Raw genomic sequence first — 21,503 nt, forward strand, 5'->3', positions numbered from 1 at the left:
ATATGAGGAAACTGAGGCACAGAGAGGCTGTGGGACTTGTTCCAGGTTCCACAGCTAGTCAGCAGCAGAGATGGGGTTCCATCCAACACAGGCTGGTCGCCAAATCTGTGCTTTCAGTGAGCTCTCTTCACACTTCAGTGTGCACTCGGATCTCCTGGCGATCCTGTTAAAAATCAGGTTTTGATTCAGCAGATCTGGGGTGAGGCCCAAGATACTGTATCTCAACAAGCTCCCAGATGCAGCTGCTGCTGGTTCATTGAGCAGATTTGAGTAAAAACCTTGAAATCATTAATTTTTTGTCAATTTTATGGGATTGCCTATCAACAGATTTCACTGATCCCTGCCCTGCCCCCTTCCCACCACCTGCCACTTCATGATGTTCATCAGTTGACCTTTTTACCGAAAATGACTTATTCTGCAAATGCCAGAATATCAGCTCTCCAATTCATAGGTGCTGCTGAAGGACTTTTTGCAGGTTTAAGAACTCTGTTAACATCTATGAGTGAATGTGTGGATTTCCTTTTTTTCTGATAAATGTAATTTTACACTCTATATACAAAGACGTTTTCTTTTTTTAGAATTCCTTTAAAGGCCCAAATAGACCATGTTCCAGCAGTTTTAAATGATTTCATAGTAAGAGACACTTTATCATTCCCGCATCAGATTGAAAACATGATGCTCTGATCATTTTTCAGGGCAAGAATGGAACCACTCCTGTTTTAGAATCATTCAGTTAAATTTATCAATCTGATGTAAAGGAGTGTTGCCCCAACTCTAAATTAAATGGAAGATGCTTAGACATTTTTTTTTTCTAATAGGTTGGGAAAATCCTCTGGAGAAGGAAATGCCAACCCACTCCGGTACTCTTGCCTGGAAAATCCCATGGACGGAGGAGCGTTGTAGGCTACAGTCCATGGGGTCACAAAGAGTTGGACACGACTGAGTGACTTTACTTTACTTACTTTCACAATGATTTAACACTCAGAATAAACTTGGTTTCCGTAGAGATAACTTATCTCTTTTAATTAGTCCACTAATATACATTCCACTAAAAACTAAACTTATTACTTGTAATTATTTGGAGAGCATGGTTCATAATTTTCTTATTACTGAATAAATAAATTGGGGAAATGTGCATAATAAAAGTTCTTTTAAATGTTCTGAATTATTTGTTTTGCCAGTAACCTGACCTCCCAGTATTCCATAAGAAGGTGGTTTTAATGGAACTGCGCTGTGTTTATGACGTCTGAATGTGAAAATGACAGATTGTATTAATTTCTTATTAATTTGGCTAATTTCCTTTTCAGTGGTTAATGAAAGATGTTTGTCTCTTGACTGGCTCCTACACAGTGCACAGATTTCCTCTGTGTAGCAGGGGAAGAGCATCCTTTAATATCCCCATGTGGAGACGGTCTCTTGGTAAACTGGCCAGCAGTCCATGATGTGTCCAAATAAGTGTTTCTCTTCAAGATTCACTTTTACTGATTACTTTCTGACCTGCATTCATTAAGTAAGTACAGTGCCTTGGATGTTGGTTTGAGTCAAAGAAAAACATGTTGTTTTCATGCATTATTTACATATATCGAAGTACCTCTTATCTTTTCCTAGTTATTTTCTTTATGGATTTAGTTACTAAGGAAACTTACCAAGTAAACAGCCTCATTATTCCTGGGGTGCTAGCCACCTGAACAAATGGAATTTTCAAGAAGTCATTTGATCCATTCTTTCTTTTAGCAAGCTGAACAAAGAAGTGTTTTGTGTAAGGTCACATTTCCTTTTCTGAACAGCTTTACCCATTCAACAACCCAAACAAACGAACGCCTTTGACACATTGAAGTGTGAGTGTTGCTACCTGGGCCATAAAGAAGCTGGTTCTCAGATGAGAGGCAGTCATAAAAGCTTCATGGCTGAGAACATCATCTAAATGAGAGGTGGCAAAACAAATATTGGTCATAGCATTATGTGCAGCTAGCTGTTACTGTGCCCATCTGCTGGCTCCATTGCTTTGCATGGAATGGATTCCTCATGCTCATTGGTGTATTGAAATCTGGTGTCCAAGGCAACCAAAGCATCACCAATCCAAACCAAGCACTATGGGGACCAGCTGAATCTCCACTCCTACAATGACTTTAGAAGGGAGCTGCATCCCTAACAGACTTTACAACTATCTAAGGCTGAAGAGTTCCAGTGATCCACCAGAAAGGAAGTATTGTTCTCATGCACATTTCAATAACATAATTTTGCTATTTAAAATGTTTCTTCTTTCCTTGTGAGGCAAAGAGAATTGCATGAGTTATCACCCATTGCAGCTGTTGAAATAGTTTAGCATCTCAATGAAGGCATTAAAAGATGATGGTTAAGAACAGGGCTTTCAGAGTCCCATAGCCTTGGTATTGAATCGTGGCTCCATCCTGGTTGACCTTAGCTAGGTTACTTTAGCATCTTTAAAGTTTGATTTCCTCATCTGCAAAAGGTAAGGCGAACACCCTCTTCTTAGGTGTGGTAGGAAGATCCACTGAGAATGTGTATGTAACATGCTTAGCAGAGGGGTCTGCTAGGCACATAGTAAAGACTCTGTGTAAGTCAGTTCTTGTTTTATTAGTATTTTGAATATTGTCATTAATGTGAAGTGAGACCCTCTGTGGACTAAATGATACAGGTGTGTTTTAGGGGGAAGTTTAGCCCATGTAATATTCCCTGTGGTGGTATTCAGAGCTGCTATGCCCCTGATCACAACAGCAAAGCTTTGAGATCTTGAAACAGATGCCATAAAGTGCTGGACAGAAATATTCTTTTCTCTGCCACACTGGAGATTAAGCTGAGCTGTTCAGAGAGATTATGTGTCAAAATAAATTGAGTGACTGGTCATTACCCCTGGAACCCGAACCTGTTCAAGTTGCCCTCTGCACTTTGGTTCCTCCAGGAAGAGGGCGTTCTTTTCTCTTTTTGCTAAGTTCAGGCTCTTTGAAGACTTAATCTAGGAATTGGTTTTCCTGTGTCTGATTTGTGCTTCTCAGAGTAAATCACCTAATTGGCTTTATCAGAAGAGATTTGCTATGCAGGTGTTGCTATGTTGGGATGTTTGTTCTTTTGCTCTCTTCCGCCCAGAATCTGAGGGGGAGATTCAAGGAGGTCTTTCCTGCTCTTAAATCCTCATCTTTGTTTCTAAATATCATTTGCTTGTATGGCACTAATTCAGAATTTCAGGCAAATTTCAGTAGTTGCCTCTCTGGTGAAGTGACAGTTTCAAATAAGTTTTCCTCAGCAAATGTTCCAGATCATGTACAGTCAGTAGCTTGTCTCAGCAAAGGATTAATACAATTAAGGATTCTTCCAAGTGTTTCTTCAGCTTCTGGGCCCAGAAATTATGTTTTTTCTTGCGTTAATGAACTTTTCTATTTGCGTTTCAAGGCTGTGTCATATGTATAGACTCACTGTCAGTTTTACAAACTTAAATCTACTCTTTAGCTCCTATTCATACTCATTTATGACATGATCTTGACATTTATAACTACACTACTCTAATAGTAATGGAGTAGCAAATGGCAACCCACTCCAGTATTCTTGCCTGGACAACCCCATGAACAGAGGAGCCTGACAGGCTACAGTCCATGGGGTCACAAAGAGTCAGGTATGACTGAGTAACTGAGCACATACTCTAATAGTAAAGGCATCATTATGATTTCTTCTTATCCCTAATAATTGAGTTGTTGTGTATATCCATTCAGTCATTTCAGTCGCTCAGTCATGTCTTGACTCTTTGCGACCCCATGGACTGCAGCATGCCAGGCTTCCCTGTCCATCACTGACTCCCGGAGCTTGCTCAAACTCATGTCCATTGATTTGGTGATGCCATCCAACCAGCTTATTCTCTGTTGTCCCCTTCTTCTGCCTTCAATATTTCCCAACATCAGAGTCTTTTCCAATGAGTCAGTTCATTGCATCAGGTGGTCAAAGTATTGGAGTTTCAGCTTCAGCATCAGTCCTTCCAATGAATATTCAGGACTGATTTCCTTTACGATTGACTGGTTTGATCTCCTTGCAGCCCAGGGGACTCTCAAGAGTCTTCTCCAACATCACAGTTCAAAAGCATCAATTCTTCGGCACTCAGCTTTCTTTATAGTCTAACTCTCACATCCATACATGACTACTGGAAAAACCATAGCTTTGATTAGATGGACCTTTGTCAGCAAAGTAATGTCTCTGCTTTTTAATACGTTGTCTAGGTTGGTCATAACTTTTCTTCCAAGGAGCAAGTGTCTTTTAATTTCATGGCTGCGGTCACCATCTGCAGTGATTTTGGAACCCAAGAAAATAAAGTATAGCTGTTAGTTCTGCCTAAAATCTCCAATATCCCAACAGCTGTCTCTAGGTCTGTGGCCTTTTTCTCCATGGGGATCCATAATGTCTTTCCCAGATCTGTGGCCTCAGGTCAGTGTTTCTCACACTTGAACATGTATGAGAATCCCTTGGAGGACTTGTTCCAGCCCCAGAGTTTATGATTCAATGGATCTGGAGTCAGACCTGAGACTTGGTACTGTGAACAAGTTTCCACTGATGCTGCTGCTTGTCTGGAGACTACATTTTTAGAACCACTGCCTTATACTATACCCTTAACCTTGGCCAGACATTTCTGAAATGTGGGAACTTGGTGAAGGCCGTATGGTGGTAGTACCACAAACTTACCACCACCACCAGAAAGTAACTCAAAAGATAGGACTGACTCTATGACAGGTACTGTGATGAGCGTATTATATCCATTTCAGGGAAGAATACTGGGACTTAGGTTCAGGAACTTGCCTGGCATCACACAGCTGGGCAAGTAGTTGAACCCACATCTTTGTGATTATAGAGCTGCTTCTAGAGATTTAAGTCAGATAAGACTTCTGCATATTTTTCTACTGAAGTATTCATGGCCAAGAGGAGAGCGAGTTGTACCCCAAGACACCTGGAATGATAGTTTGAACTCGACTCTCTGAACTTCAAGGTGTTTTTGGAGTTTAACTTAAGAGTGAATAAAAATGGTGGTACAGGAGAGTGCTCTGCATGGATTCTGAAGTTCCAGAAGCCAGTTAGTCTCAGCTCAACTTTGTCAGTTGCAACTTTGATAGGTCCTTTCACAAACCTGAGCAACTCGGTGATACTCTTAGGCTAGGCTCTCCAGAAGTTGCCTCTGAGGTGTGGATATACTTCATTCAGGAAGGACTCTCAGAGAAACCAGTATAGGAGTAGGGCAAACAGTGAAGAGTGGGAAGCCAAGCAAAGGTGTGATTTTTAGGCTGAGTTACAGCTTCCATCTCATTCTTTAAAGAACCCCAGAGGGCAGATAGCATCTCATAGTTTGTCCTGACTTGAGTCAAGCACTCCCACCAGCATTTCACTACTAGATGGAGGTGTAATCTTCCCAGTACTTCCAGGCTTCTGGAATTGTGGGGCAAATGTGAAAAACAGAACTTTCTAGATTTAAGGGACCCCCTCCCCAGCAATGTTGGATAGAAAAAGAATAAAGAAAAGATTCTAAAGGCTTCTAAGAAGAAAAATAAAACTGCTTCCTTAAAAGGATTTGCACTGGACTTTCAGTAGCAACTTAAGCTACCCAACAGTGGCACAAGGCCTCCTAAGTTCACAGAGAAAATTATCAACTAGAATTCTGTAGCAGCCAAAATTATCAATCAACTGTGAGAGTAGGAAAAAAAAATCTTTGCAAGTTCTCAAAAAACAAAAAAAAACAAAAAACCACACACACACATTTTTTTTTTCCTTTCAAAAGTGTAAGGCATAGGTAATTTTGCTTCACAGAATGTATTTAAAGAGCTTACAGACCAGACGTTCCAAATGAAGCAACCACTGTCTGGAACACTGCAGGAGCTGGTAAAACATTTTTGAGGGCGGTCCATGGTGTTGGTGGAATGAACCGAGAAATAGGAAAGTATGAGATTTCAAAACCTGGAGCTCCTATGCAGATGAGATCAGAAAACTTCAAGAGTGATGGTAAAGGACAGCCCAGGATGTAGCTGGGTATCAAGTCTTGAAGGAAGCCTAAGTACTGAAGCAGAGCTACAGCCAGGATGATGCTAAGAGAAAAATAATAGAATAGATGAATTACCTGATATGCTTGGCTGTACCTAGAGGAGTTATGCAAGTTTGTCGGAAAGTTAAGGTGTGAATTTGGTATAGACAAAATAGAAAAACAAATGATATAGAAAGAAAAGGAAGTTATCTTGCAGGGGGAAGTAGAGGGAAAAAGGAAATAGTAATCATTGAACATGGTTTTGAGGAACTTCACTTTTTAAGTTATATACATGTATTAGGTTGACCAGAAAGCTCATTTGGGTTTTCCCATAATGTGTTATAGAAATGTCTGAACAAACTTTTTAACCAACCTAATATTTCTTTGAGAAATATAAATACCAAGAACATAAGAGCTATTTTTCTTAATCTCACCTGTGCTTTTTAGCTGTGATTTCACCATAGTCTCTTCTTCATAGTCTTATTCCTGCTTAGTGATTAACAAATGTTCTTAGAGAACATCTATGGAATATTACCTAATGATAGAAATAATGTCATTTATAGATAAATTTTGTCAGCATATTTCCTCATCAAAAGTGTGGCTTGATACATTCCTAATATTCTAATAAGTAATACTAAATTAGGATTTAATGACATTTTATTAGTTTGGCCGAATAGCTCTGTGTCATTTAAAATCTTCATATGGTTTAATTTAAATAGTTGTGCCTTTAAAAATATTGAGTAAAATAATGAAGATCAGAGCTATATTTATTAAACTTCTACCCAGAAAGGAGGGGAGATTCCAGTTAAAATAATTAAAAGTAAAAAGATAGATGGTTAGAATACAGTAAAGATTGGTGGAATCACATATATAAAGCAGGATAAGAATATAGTGTGTTTTTTTTTTTCATGGCAGTGGCTCTACGATGCTCCAAGATTCTATAATGCTTCCAAGTCATTGCAACCAGTGGTAACTAATAATTATATAGAACATTAAGTTGACTAACTACTTGTTACATAAGCTGTCTCATTTAATTCTCACAATCTCTCTTCAAGTTAGATATTATTACTACTACATTTTCAGAACAGAAAATAGAGAACATTGCAGAGAGGTTGAGTAACTTCCCCAAGGATGTAGGGTTGAGAGGTAGGATAATGATAACATTTATTGCCCAAGCAGGATACTTTTGGTAGGAACCAGCCAGTTAAGATTCTAAGACAAGAGAGAGAAACCAAGACTTACCTGTGGGATTTATGATCCCCAGTTGATAAGGGATTGAATCTTGTCTAGAATTCAGGTTCTTCTGGAAACTTGTGCTCTTTCTGCTGCCTTGGGCTAGTGGTACCCTTTGTTGTTCAGTTGCTCAGTTGTGTCTGACTCTGCAGCCCCATGGACTGTGGCACACCAGGCTTCCCTGTCCTTCACCATCTCCTGGAGTTTGCTCAAACTCATGTCTATTGAGTCAGTGATGCCATCCAACCATCTCATCCTTTTTCGCCCCTTTCTCCTCCTGCTCTCAACCTTTCACAGCATTAGGGTCTTTTCAGTGAGTCAGCTCTTTGCATCAGGTGAAAGTGAAAAGTGAAGTATCACGTGCTCAGTCATGTCTGACTCTTTGTGATCCCATGGACTGTAGCCTGCCAGGCTCCTCTGTCCTTGAAATTCTCCAGGCAAGAACTCTGGAGTGGGTTACTATTTCCTTCTCCAGGGGATCTTCCCAACTGAGGGATTGAACCCAGGTCTCCTGAATTGCAGGCAAATTTTTTACAGCCAAAATATTGGAGCTTCAGCTTCAGCATCAGTCCTTCCAATGAATGTTCAATCCTTTAGGATTGACTGGCTTTGATCTCTTGGCTGTACAAGGGTGGTACCCTTCATGTTAAATGAAATTCCCCATTCCCTAAGTATACCAATAAATGTGAACTGATGAATGGCAAATAGTTGTTTCTGTTCGTTGAGAGAACCCTTGAGGCAGTGGGTAGAGTGTCTGCATATCCATTCTGGAGTTTCAGGACTGAATCTGTTGCTGACTCCCACCCAAGATGCCACTCAGTAGCCCGAAAACTCAAAGAGAGGAGGTGTCTGGAAGGCATTCAGACACAGTTGACCAGTTCCCAAAGAGAACATGATAGAAGAGAGAACTGGAGACAAGCATGGACAATTAAGCGTGAGGATGGAAGTGGATGGCCAACTGTGAGAAGAAGGATCCTTAGCAGGAAGTGCCTAACACCACATTTGTTCCCTGAGTTTCTTTTGTTAGTTTTCTCACAAACCTTTTTTCTCCCTTTCCTCGGCACTTCTGGCTGCCCTCTCTGTTCACAGCACATTTCATGTTTGTTTCCATCCTACACATTTCCCAGAGAGCCTTGCTTGCAGCAAGACTGCAGCAGCTCTAAGCTCTTCATCTCCACTCCCTTTTCACTAATACTGATCTGAATAATAGGCAGACCTGGCAAAAAAATGTTTCCTAATACATATTCATGGAAGAGAGGAAGGGATGCCCATGAACTGTTTTTAATTTCACAAAGCTAAATAATCCCCTTTATTGGAGTCTCAAGAAGGGACAGCCCACATTTTAAAAGGAGCTCCTATCAAAATGTTTTAGCTTTTCTGGGTCTGACAGCAGAGCTACTTAGGATCTTGGGTTGAAATGTTTGGTCGACAGGTTACTTGGTTGGTCATGAATTCTGTCACATTTTCATTCACTGTCAGCCTCATGACAGCCAGTGGATGGTAAAATTCTACCACTTTTACATTACAAAGTGAAAAATGTGCCCAGCTGATGACAGGTCAGAATGATCTGCTTGTGCATTTCTGTGCTGACACACACAACTCTCTCATTGTTAACATTTAAGAGACCCTTTAGGAAACTCTATGTTTGGACTTGTATAGTTTCAGACATCTAAAATGATTTTTGTTTTTAAAATAGTCTGTTACTTTTATATTCACGCAAGTGATAAAGTCTTGTGTATGTTTCTCAATCTTTATCTCCATCTGTTGAAAACTTGCATTCACTTTTGATAAATTAAACACTGACAGATACAGATAATCAGTTGTTAAGAATGCCTTTTTTGTTTGTCTGGAAGGAATTATGCTGTCCTACAAACAAGAACTTAATGTAGAGAACTGCCCCTTTAATTACATATTAAAATACCATTCCTCAAACAACTGTTAAAGTAAATACTTATGAATAAAAATATGTAGAGGAATAGAAGAATCAAAGCCAGTTTACAGTAAGTATACTTTTACTACAGCTAAGAAATGAGTACCTCATCACATCCTGCCTAGAGTGAATAAACAGATAACTGAAGAGATAATTAAATCAGAAATTAGAAGGAAGATGTACCCTCAGAATTTGTTTACAGCGTACAATGATTTAATATTTCTTTTCATTTTAGATAGCATGAGCTTTTAATTAGGTGGTACACAGTATGCGACAGCTGTTTCTGACTCATTCTATTGAATACTGACCAACATATAACTAACTCCCTATCAGTTTTTTTAGCAGTCAGAGGAAAGCCCCCAGTTCTTGGTGCAGGTAACTTATTAGAGATTCTAACTAAAACTACTATGTGAATGGCTTTTGACATTTAGCTTTCAAGCTTGAGGCATTTTTTTTTTTCATCAGGCAAGCTGTGTTCTGCAAACCATTCATTATCACAGTAATCCAAGTCTATGCCCCGACCAGTAACGCTGAAGAAGCTGAAGTTGAACGGTTCTGTGAAGACCTACAAGGCCTTCTAGAACTAAAATGCAAATAAGATGTCCTTTTCATTATAGGGGACTGGAATTCAAAAGTAGGAGGTCAAGAAACACCTGGAGTAACAGGCAAATTTGGCCTTGGAGTACAGGATGAAGCAGGGCAAAGGCTAATAGAGTTTTGCAGATAATGCACTGGTCATAGCAAACACCCTCTTCCAACAACACAAGAGAAGACTCTACACATCAGTTCAGTTCAGTTCAGTCGCTCAGTCGTGTCCAACTCTTTGCGACCCCATGAATCGCAGCACGCCAGGCCTCCCTGTTCATCACCATCTCCCGGAGTTCACTCAGACTCATATCCATCGAGTCCGTGATGCCATCCAGCCATCTCATCCTTGGTCGTCCCTTTCTCCTCCTGCCCCCAATCCCTCCCAGCATCAGAGTCTTTTCCAATGAGTCAATTCTTCGCATGAGGTGGCCAAAGTACTGGAGTTTCAGCTTCAGCATCATTCCCTCCAAAGAAATCCCAGGGTTGATCTCCTTCAGAATGGACTAGTTGGATCTCCTTGCAGTCCAAGGGACTCTCAAGAGTCTTCTCCAACACCACAGTTCAAAAGCATCAATTCTTCGGCGCTCAGCCTTCTTCACATTCCAACTCTCACATCCATACATGACCACAGGAAAAACCATAGCCTTGACTAGCCATGACATTGTACAGGTGACAGGGATCAAGACCATCCCCATGGAAAAGAAATGCAAAAAAGCAAAATGGCTGTCTGAGGAGGGTTGACAAATAGCTATGAAAAGAGGAAAACCAAATAGCAAAGGAGAAAAGGAAAGATATACCCATTTGAATGCAGAGTTCCAAAGAATAGCAAGGAGAGATAAGAAAGCCTTCCTCAGTGATCAATGCAAAGAAATAGAGGAAAATAATAGAATGGGAAAGACTAGAGATCTCTTCAAGAAAATCAGAGATACCAAGGAAACATTTCATGCAAAGATGGGCTCAATAAAGGACAGAAATCGTTTGGACCTAACAGCAGAAGATATTAAGAAGAGGTGGCAAAAATACACAGGAGACCTATACAAAAAAGATCTTCATGACCCAGATAACCATGATGGTGTGATCACTCACCTAGAGCCAGACATCCTGGAATATGAAGTCAAGTGGGCCTTAGGAATCATCACTATGAACAAAGCTAGTGGATGTGATAGAATTCAAGTTGAGCTGTTTCAAATCCTAAAAGATGATGCTGTGAAAGTGCTCCACTCAATATGCCACTAAATTTGGAAAACTCAACAGTGACCACAGGACTGGAAAAGGTCAGTTTTCATTCTAATCCCAAAGAAAGACAATGCCAAGGAATGCTCAAACTACCACATAATTGCACTCATCTCACACGCTAGTAAAGTAATCCTCAAAATTCTTCAAGCCAGGCTTCAACAGTACGTGAACCATCAACTTCCAGATGTTCAACCTGGTTTTATAAAAGGCAGAGGAACCAGAGATCAAATTGCCAACATCTATTAGATTATCAAAAAAGCAAGAGAGTTCCAGAAAAACATCTATTTCTGCTTTATTGACTATGCCAAAGCCTTTGACTGTGTGGATCAGCACAAACTGGAAAATTCTTCAAGAGATGTTAATGCCAGACCACCTGACCTGGCTCTTGAGAAATCTCTGTTCAGGTTAGGAAGCAACAGTTAGAACTGGACATGGAACAACAGACTGGTTCCAAATAGGAAAAGGAGTACGTCAAGGCTGTATATTGTCACCCTGCTTATTTAACTTCTATGCAGAGTGCATCATGAGAAACACTGGGTTGGATGAAGCACAAGCTAGAATCAAGATTGCCAGGAGAAATCTCTATTACCTCAGATATGCAGATGACACCACCCTTATGGCAGAAAGTGAAGAAGAACTAAAGAGCCTCTTGATGAAAGTGAAAGAGGAGAGTGAAAAATTTGGCTTAAAGCTTCATATTCAGAAAACTAAGATCATGGCATCTGGTCCCATCACTTCATGGCAAATAGATGGGGAAACAATGGAAACCATGAGAGACTTTATTTTGAGGGGCTCCAAAATCACTGCAGATGGTGACTGCAGAAATTAAAGATACTTACTCCTTGGAAGGAAAGTTATGACCAACCTAGACAGCATATTAAAAAGCAGACATTACTTTGCCAACAGAGGTCCATCTAGTCAAGGCTATGGTTTTCCAGTAGTCATGTATGGATGTGAGACTTGGACTATAAAGAAAGCTGAGTGCCAAAGAATTGATGCTTTTGAACTGTGGTGTTGGAGAAGACTTTTGAGAGTCCCTTGGACTGCAAGGAGATCCAACCAGTCCATCCTAAAGGAAGTCAGTCCTGAATATTCATTAGAAGGACTGATGTTGAAGCTGAAACTCCAATACTTTGGCCACCTGATGCAAAGAACTGACTCATTTGAAAAGACCCTGCTGGCTGGGAAAGATTGAAGGTGGGAGGAGAAGGGGACAACAGAGGATGAGATGGTTGGATGGCATCACCGACTCAATGGACATGAGTCTGAGTAAACTCCAGGAGTTGGTGATGGACAGGGAGGCCTGGTGTGCTGCAGTCTATGGGGTTGCAGAATCAGACATGATTAAGTGATTAAACTGAACTGAAATTTAGCTTCCAGCAGAATCACCTTGGAAACCTTATTAAAACATGGGTCATTGTGCTTTACGTGGGTCTGGGGTAGAGTGAGAGAATTTGCACTTCGAAAAAGTTCCCAGATGATGCTGATGCCACCGTTCTAGGGACACAGTTCCAGAACCATTGCTCTAGACCACCATATTGCTGGAAGCAGAAAACTCATCACCAAGAATTTCCAGCTTGGTGTGTAGGATGAAAAATCCTGATGCTCTTTTGCAAAGTTCCTGCTTCCAGTGATCACTTTTAAGATTTATCTCTCTCTCTCTCTCTCTCTCTCTCTCTCTCTCTCTCTCCCTCCCTCCCTCCCTCCCTCCCTCTCTCTTTCGTATCCAAGACGTGTTTTTTGGGATAGTTTCCCATTCTTCTTGATACAGAGTACTTTTAGTGCTGCTTCTGTCTGAAGGAGTATCCTTTGTACCCTTGTTTTTCCTCCTGTAGGCTGGCAGAGGACAGCAGAGCACTCAACACACAAAACTGCTGTTTGTGCATGGCTAAAGTTGGTGGTGATGTTATAGCATCCTGGGCATTTCACATCCATGAAATAGGCATTGGGGCTCTGCAATAGGCTCTTCTTATGTTTCCTGTTCTCTTTTGGAGTGGGATAAAGGAGATCCTTTTGGAGAGACACGTTCTCATGGGGAGGTCGTCATTGCTGGAAAACTTCTTTTTTTAATTTCTTTTTTTTTCTTTTTTTTTGATGGGGACCAGTTTTGAAGCCTTTATTCAATTAGTTACAATATTGCTTCTGCTCTTTTATGTTGGGCCCTAAGGTATGTGGGATCTTAGCTTCCCCACCAGGGATCAAACCTGCACTCACTGCATTGAAAGGTGAATTCTTAACTGCTGGTTTGCCAGGGAAGTCCCACTTTTGTTTTAAATGAATTCTGTATAACTTCTCTAAGCTTCATTTGTCTAATCTTCATTCCATGGGACACTGTTCAGAACATCACTGGCTTTCAGGGCTGTCACATTCAGTGTAGACGGCAAGATACTGATATATGTAATCATGTTTGATATTCACCCTCTACTTGCAAGAGCAAATGGACATTTTTAAGTGAATTGGTGCCATGATTAGGTGTAAATAAGCTCCCAGTTCTTTGGATAATGCATTGACAGTCCATTGACAGCATTCTTGGGTCTGATCAAATAGCACCAATGCCCAGGATAACCTTTTCCAGTGGTATAAACCAGACCGCACACCAGACTTATGAGTTATTTGTGTTGCCTTGTTGAGGTGACAGAGGGAAGCATCTTTATGAAAAATCGCTATCGTATATCCATTGTGTAGTCACAGCAACAACTCTTGTTATCACTGTCGTCTTGAAGAATATATATTAACCTCAGAGACCTTGATAAATGACCCTTTGGGGGAAATTAATATCTTTAGGCGAGTCAAATATATTAATCATTGGTGCCATGGACAGAGTAAATTTCCTTCTTGCTGCTGTGGCAAATACTGTAAATCCTTGCAAGGTCCAAAGGTGACATTTATGGCCTTCTAAATACTGAGCAATGCCTGCCATTCACTGGAATGGGAGTAAGTAACATCTCCTGACCTCAGGTATTCTAACATATTAGGAAAATTGTTGAAACCAGTTCTTCTCAAGTTGTAATGTACCTGAATCACCTGGAGAATCTATTGAAGATCTGGGGCTTTCCCTGGTGGTCCTGCAGTTAAGAATCCACCTGCCAGTGCCGGGGATGCGGTTCGATCTCTGGTCGGGGAAGATTCCACTGAGCCCATGCTCCACAACAAGAGAAGCCCACGCACCCACAGTGAAGATAAGCCCACACTCGCTGCCATTAGAGAAAGCCTGCATGCAGCAGCAAAGACCCAGCACAGCCAAAAAAAAAAAAAATGTGGGATGAGACCTAAGATTCTGCATTTCTTAGAAGTTGTAGGTGGTGCCAGTGTTCCACTGAGTGGCCCTTTGCTCAACACTTTTGAACCACCTGCTTTCATAGAGCATCCTTTCTTATAGCCTAGCAAGTCCAGTTGGAGAAGGCAATGGCAACCCACTCTAGTACTCTTGCCTGGAAAATCCCATGGATGGAGGAGCCTGGTAGGCTGCAGTCCATAGGATCGCTAAGAGTCAGACATGACTGAGTGACTTCCCTTTCACTTTTCACTTTCATGCATTGGAGAAGGTAATGGCAACCCACTCCAGTGTTCTTGTCTGGAGAGTCCCAGGGATGGGGGAGCCTGGTGGGCTGCTGTCTGTGGGGTCGCACAGAGTCAGACACTACTGAAGCAACTTAGCAGTAGCAGCAGCAAGTCTGGTACTGGTATAGCTCTTCACCCAGAAGCTCAGCCTGGTCACCTAAACACATTGCCCTCTTCTTGACGTTCTTTTAGTAAAAACATTTCTGCTTACTCTGTGGACAAGATTCATATTGGCAACTATTGCTTTTATGTCTGTGTCCTTTATGAACTTTTTACCTTGGTTGTTAGAAAGGTCAACTTCAGTTTCATCAGAAAATGCTGTTGGGGGTATTCTTGATTGTCCAGTGGTTAGAAGCACAGATTTCATCTCTGGTCAAGGAATTAAGATCCTGCAAGCCTCACAGCACTGCTAAAAAAAAAAATGCTGTTGGAGGAAGAGTTGTCATGAATGTCCGATTGAAGGTAATTCCATAACACTGTGTTGTTGTTTAGTTGTTAAGTTGTGTCCAACTCTTTTGTGGCAATCCCATGGACTGTAGCCACCAGGCTTCTCTGTCCATGGGATTTCCCAGGCAAGAGTACTAGAGTGGGTTGCCATTCCCTTCTCCAGGAGATCTTCCTGACCCAGGGATCAGACTCAGGTCTCCTGCATTTGAGGCAGATTCTTTACCACTGAGCCACCAGGGAAGCCACATAAAATTGTATGAGAGAGGCAAACCCCAAATTCCAAGGAGAGACTTACAATGCAAACTCTGTGTTATGCCATTTAATGATGTTCTCAGAAGACCATAGCTTTCCTTTGTAAACTTCAGCTTGTGATCAGTGATCACTGGTGCATGACGCCAAGTACAGCTTTAATAAAATGGTTTCATTGCTGGCTTTGGTCTTGGGCAAAACAGGAGTGATGAAAGATACTGTTAAAGCCTGTATGCAGCCATCACTCAAATGGTTCTATTCCCAAGGAACAGACAAATTACCGTAACCTAACAGGGATTATTTTAAACAACGAAATCTGCTCAGATCTGAGGGTAGAAGCTGGATCCCTTTCCTGGCTTAATATATCTGTTACCAGTGCTGTTAGCTATAGCTGATTGAAAACCTGACTATGGGGGTTTCAACAGATTGTTGTTGTTCTGTCATTCAGTCATGTCCAACTCTTTGTGACGCTGTAGACTGCAGCATGCCAGTCTTCCCTAACCTTCACCATCTCCCAGAGCTTGCTCAAACTCATGTCCATTGAGTCGGTGATGGCATCCAGCCACCACATCCTCTGTCACCTGCTTCTCTCCCTGCCTTCAATCTTTCCCAGCATCAGGGTCTTTTCCAGTGAGTCGGCTCTTCACATCAGGCATTCCAATGAATATTCAGGGTTGATTTCCTTTAGGATTGACTGGTTTGATCTCCTTGCAGTCCAAGGGACTCTCAGGAGTCTTCTCCAGCACCACAATTTGAAAGCATCAATTCTTCGGCACTCAGCCTTCTTTATGGTCCAACTCTCACATCTGTACATGACTACTAGAAAAGCTGTAGATTTGACTATATGGACCTTTGTTGGCAAAGTGATGTCTGTGCTTTTTAATACACTGTATTCTTACATATAAAGGGGTCTGCCATCAGGCTGCTGGTATTGGTACAATGAGTTGGTGATGTCAGGGACTTTCCCAGGTCATGGTTACAGAATCCGTGGGGGAAGGTCCAGATATCATGTTTACATTCAAGCTAGGAAGCAGAGGGAAGGCTGTGCTGAGTATGTCTCCACTGACCAGGGAAGCAAAAGCTGTCCAAGACATGTCCAAGTTTCTCCTTGTATCTGTTGACCAGGACTGTTGCATGGCCACACACGGGAGACTAGGAAAGCTTGCCTTTTTCTGGGCCACCTTGAAAACTGCTGGGGTTCTGAAGGGAGAAATGGATATTGGGTAGGCAACTAACTAAACTCAATTTCCCTGCCTCTATTATTCAACTTTGCTCTTTTTCTCCCCCTGCAGAATCCAATATTCAGTACTAGGAAAGAGAGCCGAATGTCTGCTGCAGATAGGGGATGGGTTTGGCAGAGGGAAGAAGCAAAGGTCAGCCTTTCAACATCCAAACTCCATTTCCCCCCAGTGAGATAAGTATACAGATTGGGTTTTGAAGGCACAAACTGCACCTAAAATCAAAAGGAAAGGTAAACGGACATCACACTGTGCACACAGAGTAGTTTGGAAATTCAATAACAGAATTTCCAAAGTCATAAATATGGTGGTACCCCTTATCCTGCAATGTCATTAGACAGTTCAAGTGTTAAACAGCTTGTGTTGTCAGCTTAGTGAATCCCTAATGATTTTGAAAGAAGGCCTTATACTATTAATTATCATAAGTCTGCCTCTCTGGACACTTCCAGATTCTTGATAGGGAGCAGTTGATAAGGTCTTTTGATAAAGAATGAAGCAGCATGGAACGTGAACATCTTGGGGGTATTACATTCCTTTTAAAAATGCCCTTTAGACATTGATTCTTAAATAATGAGGGTCTTTCCAATGCTCTTTACTATACACTTCCTGTTGATTTTTAGATGATGTTTTGCATCAATCAGAGTTAATTAGACCTGCATTAGATTAGGGTTTTGCCCACCGAGGAGCTGGTTAACTGCTTTTTGCTGCTGCTGCTTCATTTAACCTTATTAAAGTAATTTAGTTGCTAGGAGTTCATTCTTCTTTTAAAGAGGAAAGAAAATAGTTTGGTAGGTGACAGAATGATGTATTTCTCTTTCTTGATTAAAAACTGTGTGTGTATGGTCAAGATCAGGCTTTTCAGCTTGGCTTTGTAACATTTTGAAGGTGATTGCTTTGTTTAATCCTCTGACTCTGCTTTGTGCCTCTGAATTAGCTCATACATTTTTATCTGTAGCCTGGTCACTGGATGAAAGGGAATGATGATTTCTGTGTTGTGCAAATTTCAGAATTTGGAGGGGAAAAGTGTGATAAAAGACAACTTTGCATTTTGTTTCCTCTGCGTAAAGGATATAGAAGTGTTTAATGGATTCCCATAGAAAGTCTGGCAGAAGATGGAGGTTGGGAAGAGAGATGGATGGGCTTCTTTTGCTGTGTCTTAAAACAGGAGATTAGTTCTTCCAGAGAATTTCCTTTTTCCCTTTCCAAAATGAATACAGAATAGCTTGTGTCAGGGTCTAAAGGCCGGTTGGGGTCCTGGCGGGATTGTGTGGCAGAGATGAGACAAAGTAGAGTTTTAGGGTTTTTCACAAGAACCTGTTGGTAGATGGCCTGAACTCACTCACCCTGGGAGAAGTGAACATCAGAGTGCCGGGCACTCAGTTCACATGGGTGCCTCTAACCTTATTGACAGACTTGTAAGCATGACTCTCTTTTGTGTTGGCCTAGAATTTGGAACCTGCTTCTATCATAGCACTTGACACTTTGTGTCCTGAGCTATGACAGGGCTGAGAAGATAATCTTTCTTTTTTTTTAAGATTTTCTTTTTTTTTGATGTGGACCATTTTTTAAGTCTTTATTGAATTTGTTACAATATTGCTTCTGTTTTCTGTTTTGGATTTTTGGCCCTGAGGCATGTGGGATCCTAGCTCCCTGACCAGGGATCAAACCCACACTCCCTGCATTGGAGGGAAAGTTTTAACAACTGGACCCCCAGGGAAGTCCCCTGAGAGCTCTTTGAGGGCAGACTAAGACCTCAGATTCCAGAGGACAAGGAGTGTGTTCTGTCTTGCTCCTCACAGTACATGGTACCAAGTAAATAGATGCAAGATTGAAGCAGCCCACTGCAGTGTTTCAATGTGAGTTTGTCTCTCATTTCATCATCCCTATTTTCATGGGGACATTAGGTCTGTTTTCACTGTACTTCTTTGACTGGTATCTAGAGAGTTCTTGGTATGGCTTTAAAAGGCACTTGAGGGGAGTGGTCCTAAGATGGTGGAGGAATAGGACGGGAGACCACTTTCTCCCATACAAATTCATCAAAAGAACATTTGAATGCTGAGTAAATTCCACAGAACAACTCCTGAATGCCAGCAGAGGACATCAGGCACCCAGAAAAGCAGCCCATTGTCTTCAAAAGGAGGTAGGAAAAATATAAAAGATAAAAAGAGAGACAAAAGAGGTAGGGATGGAGATCCGTCCCGGGAAGGGAGTCTTAAAAAAGACAAGTTTCGAAACATCAGGAAACACTCTCACTGGCGAGTCTGTGGCGAGCCTTGAAACCACAGAGGGCAATATAACCTGGAGGGAAAATAAATAAATAATTAAAACACACAGATTACATGCCCAATGGTAACTGTCAGCGGAGAAGCAGCACAGACACCCACAGACACCTGCATCCGCCACTAGCAAGCAGGGCCTGGGCAGGGAGGCATGGGCTGCATTGCTTACAGTAAGGACTTGGCCTGAATGCCCTGAGGGCAATCTGAGGGAACTAACTTGAGATAGCAAACCAGACTGTGGGAGAGCTACCCTGCAAAAGGCCCTAACCTAAGACACCACCAGGCCCACTCACAGAACAAAGGGCTGAGCAGAGCTAGCCGGCTGCGGACAGGCCCATACCCCTCCGGAGACAGGCAGGCGAGAGTAGCCAGAGCCGGAAGCGGGCAATCACGGCCCCAGAGAGGCATTATCTACCAAACTGCAAGCAGGCTTTGTTGCTAGCCAAGACTTCTTGGGATTCTGGATGGTCGACATCCACCTGAGAAGGCGTGCCAATTGTACACCCAGAACTGAGTGGCAGGGATGGGGGAGGCGATAAGTCGCAGTGACTGCACTTGCCGAACACCTGGTCACCAGAGCTGCTTGGACCTGAGAAGGGCACAAAATGCAGGCCCAACCGAGTCTGTACCTCTGAGGACTGCCCGAGTACCTGAACCTGAGCGGCTTAGACCTGGGAAGTGCATACAACCCAGGACTGGCCTCAGACAGTTCCCAACAGGGCAACCTCGAGCCTAAGCAGTGTAGACAGGGAAAGCACACATGCTGTGAGCGGGGGCAAACCCAGTGTGGCCGAGACACTGCGAGCACTCCCCACAGACGCCAGTGTTATTTGTTTGCAGTGTCCCTCCCTCCCCACAGCACGACTGAACAAGTGAGCCTAAAAAAGTGTCTACCACTGCCCCCTTGTGCCAGGGTGGAAGTCAGACACCGAAGAGACCAGCAAACAGCAGAAGCTAAAACAGAGGGAACCGCCTTGGAAGTGACAGATGGAGAAGACTTGAGGCTACTGTAAGAATAAGACTGAAAAGCAGAGGCAGGGGGCTTAAGTCCAAATCCTGAGAACACTAGAAAACTCTTGACTCCAGAGAACATTAATCGATAGGAGCTCATCAAATGCCTCCATACCTACACTGAAACCAAGCACCATCCAGGGGCCAACAAGTTCCACAGCAAGACATACCATGCAAATTCTCCAGCAACACAGGAACATAGCCCTGAGCTTCAATGTACAGGCTGCCCAAAGTCACACCAAACCCACTGACATCTCATAACTCATTACTGGACACTTCATTGCACTCCAGAGAGAAGAAATCCAGCTCCACCCACAAGAACACCAACACAAGCTTCCCTAACCAGGAAACCTTGACAAACCACCTGTCCAACCACACCCACAGTGAGGAAACTCCACAATAAAGAGAACTTCGCAAACTGCCAGAATACAGAAGTTAAGTTGCTCAGTCATGTCCAACTCTTTGCAACCCCATGGACTGTAGCCCACCAGGCTCCTCTGTCCATGGGATTCTCCAGGCAAGAATACTGGAGTGGGTTGCCATTTCCTTCTCCAGGGGATCTTCCCAACCCAGGGATCGAACCCAGGTCTCCTGTATTAGAGGCAGACGCTTTAACCTCTGAGCCACCAGGGAAGCCCATGCCAGAATACAGAAAGGCCACCCCAAACACAGCAATATAAACAAGATGAAGAGACACAGGAATACCCAGCAGGTAAAGGAACAGGATGAATGCCCACCAAACCAAACAAAAGAGGAAGAGATAGGGAATCTACCTGATAAAGAATTCTGAATAATGATAGTTAAAATGATCCAAAATCTTGAAAACAAAATAGAATCACAGATAAATAGCCTGGAGACAAGGATTGAGAAGATGCAAGAAAGGTTTAACAAGGACCTAGAAGAAATAAAAAAGAGTCAATATATAATGAATAATGCAATAAATGAGATCAAAAACACTCTGGAGACAACAAATAGTAGAATAACAGAGGCAGAAGATAAGATTAGTGAAGTAGAAGATAGAATGGCAGAAATAAATGAAACAGAGAGGAAAAAAGAAAAATGAATTAAAAGAAGTGAGCACAATCTCAGAGCCCTCCAGGACAATGTTAAATGCCCCAACATTCGAATCATAGGAATCCCAGAAGAAGAAGACAAAAAGAAAGACCATGAGAAAATACTTGAGATAATAGTTGAAAACTTCCCTAAAATGGGGAAGGAAATAATCACCCAAGTCCAAGAAATCCAGAGAGTCCCAAACAGGATAAACCCAAGGCGAAACACCCCAAGACACATATTAATCAAATTAACAAAGAACAAACACAAACAACAAATATTAAAGCAGCAAGGGAAAAACAACCAATAACACACAAGGGGATTCCCATAAGGATAACAGCTGATCTTTCAATAGAAACTCTTCAGGCCAGGAGGGAATGGCAAGACATACTTAAAGTGATGAAAGAAAAATAACCTACAGCCCAGATTACTGTACCCAGCAAGGATCTCATTCAAATATGAAGGAGAAATCAAAAGCTTTACAGACAAGCAAAAGCTGAGAAAATTAAGCACCACCAAACCAGCTCTCCAACAAATGCTAAAGGATTTTCTCTTGACAGGAAACACAGAAAGAGTGTATAAACTCGAACCCAAAACAATAAAGTAAATGGCAACGGGATCATACTTATCAATAATTACCTTAAATGTAAATGGGTTGAATGCTCCAA

General features: G+C 41.9%; 1 protein-coding gene and 1 pseudogene across 2 annotated transcripts in view; one reads left to right on the forward strand and one right to left on the reverse strand.

Annotated features, from left to right (window-relative positions):
* The window catches only part of LANCL3 (LanC like family member 3), a 123,050-nt gene that overhangs the window by 12,875 nt on the left and 88,672 nt on the right, over positions 1 to 21,503 (forward strand). The window lies entirely within an intron of this gene.
* Positions 12,776 to 14,925, reverse strand: LOC105605664 (small ribosomal subunit protein eS27-like; annotated as a pseudogene).

Source organism: Ovis aries, chromosome X (genome assembly GCF_016772045.2).
Source record: "Ovis aries strain OAR_USU_Benz2616 breed Rambouillet chromosome X, ARS-UI_Ramb_v3.0, whole genome shotgun sequence".
NCBI classification, from domain to species: Eukaryota; Metazoa; Chordata; class Mammalia; order Artiodactyla; family Bovidae; genus Ovis; species Ovis aries.